At 38.8% G+C, this 10,144-nt stretch overlaps 1 long non-coding RNA gene across 1 annotated transcript; it reads left to right on the top strand.

Moving 5' to 3' along the window:
• The first annotated feature begins 9,264 nt into the window (after positions 1-9,264).
• LOC145124765 (uncharacterized) lies at positions 9,265-9,933 on the top strand. The gene is made up of 3 exons (XR_013715708.1): positions 9,265-9,304; positions 9,705-9,775; positions 9,921-9,933. It is a non-coding gene; the product is annotated as an uncharacterized LOC145124765 (long non-coding RNA).
• The last annotated feature ends 211 nt before the right edge of the window (positions 9,934-10,144 follow it).

The raw sequence follows: 10,144 nt of genomic DNA, 5'->3' as shown, positions 1-10,144 counted from the left end.
TACAGAAACATAATCATAAACAGAACTTACATTCATTTACAATAGTGATCTACATCTCTTTTAAATCTCTCAGTGTAATATAACTTCATATCGACACCTGTGATACAAATAAACTGAGTGGGTCAGGTTGGGAAACCTGGTGAGTACATAGGGTTTTCAACCCACAATAATATAATTATTATGTTTAAACATCAAACAATCAACCCAATTACCCATCCCCATTATCTTCTTTACTCTTAAGGATCTACCCTAAGAATCAATTATTCCTTGTTCATTCATTCCTAAGGATCATCCTAAGGAATCGGCACGAAGTCCATCGTTGTCAATGACACAGCTGTCAAGCACAGCTGCTAGTTCTATCACTTAGGCGCAGCTGCCAGAATTGTGACATTCTATGTGAGGCGCAGCTACCAGTATTGTCCTTCGAGTACAGCTGCTAAGGTTATCTCGTTTATTGACAGTATCGTTTTCGAGAGTCCACTTGCAATACATGTCAATGGGTTTTTAGAGTACACCGGTGAACACATCGTTCACAACACCTACAGGTTACGAGCCTGCCAGTGTTCCACTGGACTGTCTAGAATAGTCCGTGGTTGTCATCCATACTCTGCTAGATGACGGGGCCATCATTTGGGAAAGACTTCTCACATCGTCCACCTGTCACACTTACCTCGTGGTCTATAACACCTCTCAACTCATCACCCAACTCATATTCCATCTATTACATCTACCCATGTTTTACCTAACATATTCTCGTAGATATATATATATATATATATATATATATATATATATATATATATATACAGTTTAAATCATTTAAAAGATGTATAAAATCGTTCATCCAGCATAGATAGCAAGTATACAGATAATATGCACACATAGCACATAATTTATTTAAAATACTTCATATCTATGTGTAAGATGAAAGTAACTATGCACTCACCTGATAAGGTGGTGACTTGGAACTCGGACATCGCTTCGTTATCTCAAAACAATTTTCCCTTGACAAAACCTAGTATCAATACCACTAGGGCTTAGTCTAACGTTAACCGCGACTAATCAATAGTCTAGCTATTATTATTATTCTATAAGCGTTAAATAACACTCAATATAACTCATAATAATAGCCCAAATAATTATTTTAAGGACCTAATAATGCTACTATAATTATTTAAAAGTTGTATTAAAAATTGCGTAGGCGTAGCTCACTTACTGCGAATTTTAAAGAAAACCGGGCTTCGCTTGGAGCAGCGTTTCTGAAACCAAAAGACCCTTTTTCTCGGGACTCCGGGAGCCTCGGGGCTTCCTTAGGGTGCTAGGGGGTTTACCTAGGCTTTTAAGGGGTTAGAATGGGTTAGAGAGAGAAAGTAGTGAGAGAAAGATGTGAGAAATGAGTGAAGAATCCGGCTGCCTTCGCTGCCTTTTTATAGCCTGCGAGGCCTCGGTATGCTGGGCGTACCTCGGACCTACGCTGGGCGTAGTGCTTCGTTCGTACAACACGTGTTGCGGCTTCGGTGGGGCGACGTGGCTTACTCTGGTCCGCGGAAGGGTAGAACGCTGGGAGTGCGAGGCTTGTACGCGAGGCGTACACAGTACGCGGGGCGTCCGAGATGCGACGTGTCAAGATCTGAAGCGAGCACCGTGGTCAGCAAGCGACGGCCCTGATCGATCCACGTCATCAACTTCTCAACAGATTTCGTAAATTCACTTTCCGACTTCTAAAAATCATAACTTTCGCATACGAGCTCCGTTTTCGACGTTCTTTATATCCTCGCGTAGGCGGGAACGTACTCTACAACTTTCGTTTAGACTCTGTCGGCTAATTTTGTCTTTATTTTAAAAGTTATATTGTTAACAGGCCGGGACAAGATTGGTCCGATAAAAATTCATAACTTCTTCATCAGACGTCCGTTTTCGTCTGTTTTTTTTATCGTTATGCTACTATTAACGAGATCTTCGATTCTCGTTTAGGTTGTGTCGGCTAAAAACCGCTCGATCTTATATTCGAATTTCGGGCTGTACATTGCTAAGCCGAAACTTCGAAAAATCATAACTTCCTCATACGAAGTCAGATTTAGGCGTTCTTTTTATGGACGCTCTTGGTTTAACGTATTCTACGACTTTTGTTTAGATCGCTAAGGATAAAACTCGCTCTATTGTAAATTCACTATTTACGCTTCCCGGTGTCGTGCCGGTTTTGCCGTAAAACTTTGATGGGTCATAACTTCTTCGTTATAACTCGGATTTCGGCGTTCTTTATATGTACGGAAACCTTGAGACATATTATATAAATTGGCTAAGATTATTTATTCTAAATAATCTTTTGTCGAAAAGTAATTTTCGACCCCTATTATCCCTAAATTGACTAGCCCGGATCTACGGGCGTTACAATTATCTCCCCCTTAGGATGATTATGTCCCGGAATCATCAACGAAGCAGGGCTCACATGATGACTCCATACGTTATCTCTTCATCCTAAGTCATAACTTTGATGTTTCTTCGAACGAGTATCTAACTCTTAGACTTTTTGACTACAGGCGGTGCTCGATCTTGCATCCGCTCTCTATCTTATGTTAGACTTCCAATCATGATCTTCATGTCACGATCTCGATCTTTATTGGAGACTCCTTATTTAACAAACTTGAGATAAGTTTCTTCCTTCGATTATCATAATAGACCGATAGGTCATGTTCTAATGACCTCTCATCGTATGTTGCAATGCTTAGACTCAGGTCTTTTAGAGTCAAATTCCGGAACAGACTATACCTTCCTTCATGTTCTTATCACATCTTAAAAGGTAGCATTTCTAGCTACAAGCAACTGTCGTGATACCTGTACTGATCGCTTTGATTATCTTTCATTTCAATCTTCCGGCTTAAGTCAGATGCTACATCGAACTTGGTTCTCTGAACCTCGTAACATACTCATCATAGTCGGACTCGATTTGATATGACCACTAGGGTCGGAATAACAATCATCTTATTAGTTATTACCGAAACAATGGTAATGACATACCTGAACAAAACGGAATCAACTACTAGCTTCTCGGTAACCTTGTGACTTTCCCTGATCCAAGCGTGAGTCCTGTGCTTCCGGTAGTATATGTATCTACTACCTTTCACACCTACTCATACTCGTCCCAAGTATGTCTCGCAGTCCCCAAGTCACCATACAAGAAAATCACATAATAGTTTAACACACCAGATAACAAAACGAAGGCTTTATTATTTCTTGAAACTGTTACATAGGTGTTCGAGTTCACCCTATACTATGCCTCTAACAGGTTACATTATACGATACTATTCCTTGGTTACTTCATAACTCGATCTTTGGATATTAAGCCTTCACTCCTGAATCTTTGCATTGTTATCTGCTTCGTCAAGGATCATTTGAAATGCTCTCGCTTTTGGCTTTGGCGGCACATTTGGCTTTGTAGCCCCTTCTCTCTTTGGGCAGTCTTGCTTGAAGTGACCTTCCTCGTTACATGCGTAACATACCCTTTTGTTGAATGTACACTCGTTGGCGTAATGCCCATGCTTTCCACACTTGAAACAAGTCACCTTTTCACCGCATGTTCCAGAGTGTTTCTTTTTGCACTTCTCACACCATCTTGCTTCACTTCCTCTTCCTCCTCCAGACTTCAGGAATTTGGTCTCCTTGTTGGACCTTGAAGATCCTTCAAACTTCCTCTTCTCGCCAACTTCAGCTTTCTACAGACCCTTTTCCCTAATTTGAGTCTCAACATTCCTGGCTGCCCAGATGGCGGCTTTCAAAGTGGTTGCTTGCTTGACCATTGGACCAAAGTCCGCTGGTAATCCATGGGCAAACTTGTTGACCTTGGAGAGCTCAGTTGGAACTAGGTAAGGAACAAGCTTCATCTTCTCCGTAAAACTTGCAGCATACTCAGTGACACTCATCCTTCCCTTCTTCAGATTTTGAAACTCATTGTTGATCTCTAGGAGATCCTGCTCAGAGCAGTACTGTATTTTCAGTTGCACCACGAAATCTTCCCAAGACATCTTGCTTGCTTCTCCCTTGGGCATCGTGTTAGCTAGTAGCTTCCACCAGCTCAGTACTCCAGACTTTAACAGAGGGAGCGCGAGAGCGGTCTTCTGTTTGTTGCTACACTCGCAACTCTCAAACATTGTCTCCATCTCGGAGATCCAGTCCATAACTTTCACCGGCGTCGGGCTTCCAGATAGACACGGTGGTTTAGATTCCATGAAATCCTTGTATTTGCATCCACGTCCGTCATTTCCTCCATCCTGGTGGTTTTGCCTAACTATCGGTGGGTTGGCTTGACCAACAGTCCCACTGTAGTTTCCTCCTTCAGACGGCCCATCATTCAGCTCGGGCTCTACGGTTGGTATGGTAGCTTCCTCGCGATTTTGTTGGAGTAAACGCCTTGTTTCCTCCATTTGACGATCCAACATCATTTGGATCACCGCTTGTACTCCGGCCATGGTTATTGGCTCAGCAGCGGCTACCACAACCGGTATTTGCTCAATCACTGGGGGTTGGTTTCTGTTCCCATTAGCATTCCCGGCTCCACTGCGGGTTCTTGCCATTTTGATCTATACACCGAATAAGGTGAATCTAGATCTTTATTTAGGATAGTTGTTTAAATCGTCCTTATCACTCCGAAACGTTTACATGTTAGTTCTAATATCGTAGTCGTACGTTTAGAATCCTAAACACATAAGGTTTCCAGATCCGGTCGGCAACAGACCATAGATCCGAACAAATAACAACATATGAGGCATAAATCATTTAGCACATAAAGCATATTAGGCATACTTTCCTAAATAAGCTAGTGCTCACATCTCACAATCATCGCTTAGCATTCTAAGTTTAAGTCTAGAAATAAATCCTTATTCCTAGTTCGCTTAAACTAATGCTCTGATACCAACTGTGACATCCCCATTTTCACGGCCAGAAAAGACTGATTTTGTTTATGCTTTATAAAAATCAGAGTACTTCTTTTAATAAAAATCTTGCGGAATTTGTTCCTAGAAAAACATGATAAATACGTTATCAAAGAATTTCCGAAGAAATGTATTTTTATTCATTTTAAAACATTTGGGATGTCATCGTTAATACAGAAACATAAGCATAAACAGAACTTACATTCATTTACACTAGTGATCTACATCTCTTTTAAATCTCTCAGTGTAATGTAACTTCATATCGACACCTGTGATACAAATAAACTGAGTGGGTCAGGTTGGGAAACCTGGTGAGTACATAGGGTTTTCAACCCACAATAATATAATTATTATGTTTAAACATCAAACAATCAACCCAATTACCCATCCCCATTATCTTCTTTACTCTTAAGGATCTACCCTAAGAATCAATTATTCCTCGTTCATTCATTCCTAAGGATCATCCTAAGGAATCGGCACGAAGTCCATCGTTGTCAATGACACAGCTGTCAAGCACAGCTGCTAGTTCTATCACTTAGGCGCAGCTGCCAGAATTGTGACATTCTATGTGAGGCGCAGCTACCAGTATTGTCCTTCGAGTACAGCTGCTAGGGTTATCTCGTTTATTGACAGTATCGTTTTCGAGAGTCCACTTGCAATACATGTCAATGGGTTTTTAGAGTACACCGGTGAACACATCGTTCACAACACCTACAGGTTGCGAGCCTGCCAGTGTTCCACTGGACTGTCTAGATTAGTCCGTGGTTGTCATCCATACTCTGCTAGATGACGGGGCCATCATTTGGGAAAGGCTTCTCACATCGTCTACCTCTCACACTTACCTCGTGGTCTATAACACCTCTCAACTCATCATCCAACTCATATTCTATCTATTACATCTACCCATGTTTTACCCAACATATTCTCGTAGATATATATATACAATTTAAATCATTTAAAACATGTATAAAATCGTTCATCCAGCATAGATAGCAAGTATATAGATAATATGCATACATAACACGTAATTCATTTAAAATACTTCATATCTATGTGTAAGATGAAAGTAACTATGCACTCACCTGATAAGGTGGTGAGTCGAAACTCGGACAACGCTTCGTTATCTCAAAACAATTTTCCCTTGACAAAACCTAGTATCAATACCACTAGGGTTTAGTCTAACGTTAACCGCGACTAATTAATAGTCTAGCTATTATTATTATTATATAAGCGTTAAATAACACTCAATATAACTCATAATAATAGCCCAAATAATTATTTTAAGGACCTAATAACGCTACTATAATTATTTAAAAGTTGTATTAAAAATTGCGTAGGCGTAGCTCACTTACAGCGAATTTTAAAGAAAACCGGGCTTCGCTTGGAGCAGCGTTTCCGAAACAGAAAGACCCTTTTTCTCGGGACTCCGGGAGCCTCGGGGCTTCCTTAGGGTGCTAGGGGGTTTACCTAGGCTTTTAGGGGGTTAGAATGGGTTAGAGAGAGAAAGTAGTGAGAGAAAGATGTGAGAAATGAGTGAAGAAGCCGGCTGCCTTCGCTGCCTTTGTATAGCCTGCGAGGCCTCGGTATGCTGGGCATACCTCGGACCTACGCTGGGTGTAGTGCTTCGTTCGTACAACACGTGTTGCGGATTCGATGGGGCGACGTGGCTTGCTCTAGTCCGCGGAAGGGTAGAACGCTGGGGGTGCGAGGCTTGTACTCGAGGCGTACACGGTATGCGGGGCGTCCGATGCGAGCGCTGGGCGTCCGAGATGCGACGTGTCAAGATCCGAAGCGAGCACCGTGGTCAGCAAGCGACGGCCCTGATCGATCCACGTCATCAACTTCTCAACAGATTTCGCAAATTCACTTTCCGACTTCTAAAAATCATAACTTTCGCATACGAGCTTCGTTTTCGACGTTCTTTATATCCACGCGTAGGCGGGAACGTACTCTACAACTTTCGTTTAGACTCCGTCGGCTAATTTTGTCTTTATTTTAAAAGTTATATTTTTAACAGGCCGGGACAGGATTGGTCCGTTAAAAATTCATAACTTCTTCATCCGACGTCCGTTTTCGTCTGTCTTTTTATCGTTATGCTACTATTAATGAGATCTTCGATTCTCGTTTAGGTTGTGTCGGCTAAAAACCGCTCGATCTTATATTCGAATTTTGGGTTGTACACTGCTAAGCCGAAACTTCGAAAAATCATAACTTCCTCATACGAAGTGAGATTTGTGCGTTCTTTTTATGGACGCTCTTGGTTTAACATATTCTACGACTTTAGTTTAGATCGCTAAGGCTAAAACTCGCTCTATCGTAAATTCACTATTTACGCTTCCCGGTGCCGTGCCGGTTTTGCCGTAAAACTTCGACGGGTCATAACTTCTTCGTTATAACTCGGATTTCGGCGTTCTTTATATGTACGGAAACCTTGAGACATATTCTACAACTTGGCTAAGATTATTTATTCTAAATAATCTTTTGTCGAAAAGTCATTTGCGACCCCTATTATCTCTAAATTGACTAGCCCGGATCTACGGGCGTTATAGTAAAGGGGAGGCTGGGGGAGGCCAATGATCCTTTAAATAGGGTGAAATGCCCCGGAAATTAGGTTTTCATCTGCCAGCTCCTGGTCGTCGAGTCCCTTCTTGGACTCGACGAGTAGGTCACTAAAACGCGTGGACCATCCCGCTACTACTCGACGAGTAGGGCGACCAACTCGTCGAGTAGACCCAAAGACCAAGAATGATTCATACATAAATCAATACCTAAGAATCGGGGCGTTACAATAGGAACAAAATTTAGATGACATTTGTTTTGAAAAGCCTGACATATTAGATGAAGTTAAGTAGCATGTGATAATTATTATATGTTCACAAACACAGGTATCATTTATTAATTACTCACTTGTTAAAAACCATACTCAATGCACAATGGAAAATTGGAATCTACTTTCATTTATGTAAATTCTGATGATTGTGTGAATCTCCTGTTTTACTGTTGGTGTAATCAGGTATGTACTATAGCATTCATTTCGAAAAACAACACATGGATGACAAATTTTTAATGGAATAGAAGTAGTGATCGAGTCTATCTATTATTAAATTGTTATACTATACACGTCGAAGAAGGAGAAGGAAAAGGTCCTTGCTACCTTTCCATTATTGCACTCCATTTTTTCGTTCATGGTTCATTTTTTTGCCTTTTATTCCTCATTTAATCTTAACTAGAACATCATTATATGTATATTCACTTGTATAAATTTCATTCTTTTACCGATTTTTTACTTTGTTTTACCGTAAAAAATGTGCGGAGGATGGTGAGTTCATGCCATTTTCCTGTTGCTCTTTGTTTTTGTGTGCGGTACCTTCTGGTTTGTACTTGGCTTCATAGGAAATGACCACTTTGTGTATGTAATCCCATCATTATCCCCTCAAATTATTCTATATTCTTAACTGGAAGTCTGCGATGGGTTTGAAAGCGTATTGGTTGCACTTCAGTTTATTTTGTAATCCATTTATATAAAGAAAAAAGGATAGAAGGACGTGGAAATGGGTTTTGTGAATGGGAAAGAAAGGTCAACAACCAAACAACCACCAGATAACAATGGACTGTAAGGTTGCCTCTTTAAAGGAGTTGATTTTCTCACCTTTTGTAAATTTAATTTCAATGATACTGCGAATTCTTATTCAAATTCACCATTTGGGAGCATCTCTGTCACAAGGTATTGTAACATTTGATGCGACTAACTTTGCTAAGAGGTGGACCTTTCAGGTATGCTTACTTTACAACCATTATAATAAATGTTATCTTTCATAAATTTTTGGTGAATCCTAATTGGTGCTATGAAATTTCAAAAATTGACTAGGTGAAAGGACATTTGGGTGTTGAGAAATAAGATGGATTGATTATATTTGGCAAAATTGTCATAAGTATCTTACTTTCTCAATTCTTTTTTATCATGTCATTAGGAAATAGATAAAAAATTCTTTAATATGTTGTGTGCTTTTTTATGTTTTTTTTTGTGTGTTGATGGTGTCTTGGAAAATTTTATTTTGAACTTGATTGATGGGAAAATACATTTTGCAAAAAACTTGAACTTGATTACTTCAGTGAATTTGGCGTTTTAGTTTTCTTACATTATTATTTGTTTTTACCCAAATGAAGTAGGTTTTCTTAACTTTAAGCCACATGTCATCAACGACAACACCAAAGAAGTAAATTCACTATTTTAACATTTTGAAAGTGTGAAACTTTGAATAGTTCTTCATTATTGGTGTTTACATTTTTTTATTTTGGGATAATGTTGCAGATTTATAAATGACATTTTGTTGCTATGGGTTTGACGGAAATGATCTTTGGGTTCTTCAAGTTGGGTAATCTAGATTCAACTTTGAACAGATACTAAGGAGTGGCAATTAACTTATTTAGATAGGGCGTATCTCAAATTAAGCTATTTCTATTTTCGTTAATTTATTTCAAAAAAATCATCATCAATTTAAAATGGTAATTTTGTTGATAGATTATAGTTTTTTATATGTTCTCTACGACTATATCTACTAAAAACACACATTGTTAGATACAACAATAAAAAAATCTACAACCAAATACAAGAACTAGCAACATAATTTCGTTTATTTGTGTACTATAACATCATACTTATATTTCTTCTATTAAAAATTGCAACTTCAATCTATGTGTCATTAATTAGTACCAATGTTATATAGCACTATATTTCGTTTTCTTACCCAAAGTACTCTTTATGCAAATTTATAGGCAAAACCGCTATTATAAGAAGGATCCATAGAGAAGTTTGTACGATTGAAGCTACAAATGCGTATTTAAAAGTAAGTTTGTATAATTTTTTTTCCCGAAAATACTTTACTCAAATAAATGTAAGTACAATGTTATCACAAACAACGAACTAAAGTAAGTTGCTATTTCTTATATTTGTTACCTCTTTTTCTCACAAAGAAACTTTTAAAATTTTAGCAAATTTTGCAGCAAAATCACATTGAAGCTATGCGTGTATAAACAATGAAGATTCAAAACAACAAAATGATAAAATCTTTACCTTTTGGTTCTTAGCACATTGTACTTTAGACTATTATAAATAAAAATACATAAATTTACCTTTGTGGGTCATGCGTAGCACGGGCCTTAAATTTTTTTGTGTGTGTGTCTGTATATATATATATATATATATATATATATAT

Source organism: Lactuca virosa, chromosome 7 (assembly GCF_052849685.1).
Source record: "Lactuca virosa cultivar CGN04683 chromosome 7, Lactuca_virosa_CGN04683_v6, whole genome shotgun sequence".
Taxonomy (NCBI): Eukaryota; Viridiplantae; Streptophyta; class Magnoliopsida; order Asterales; family Asteraceae; genus Lactuca; species Lactuca virosa.
This window is presented reverse-complemented; position numbering and strand designations above follow the sequence as displayed.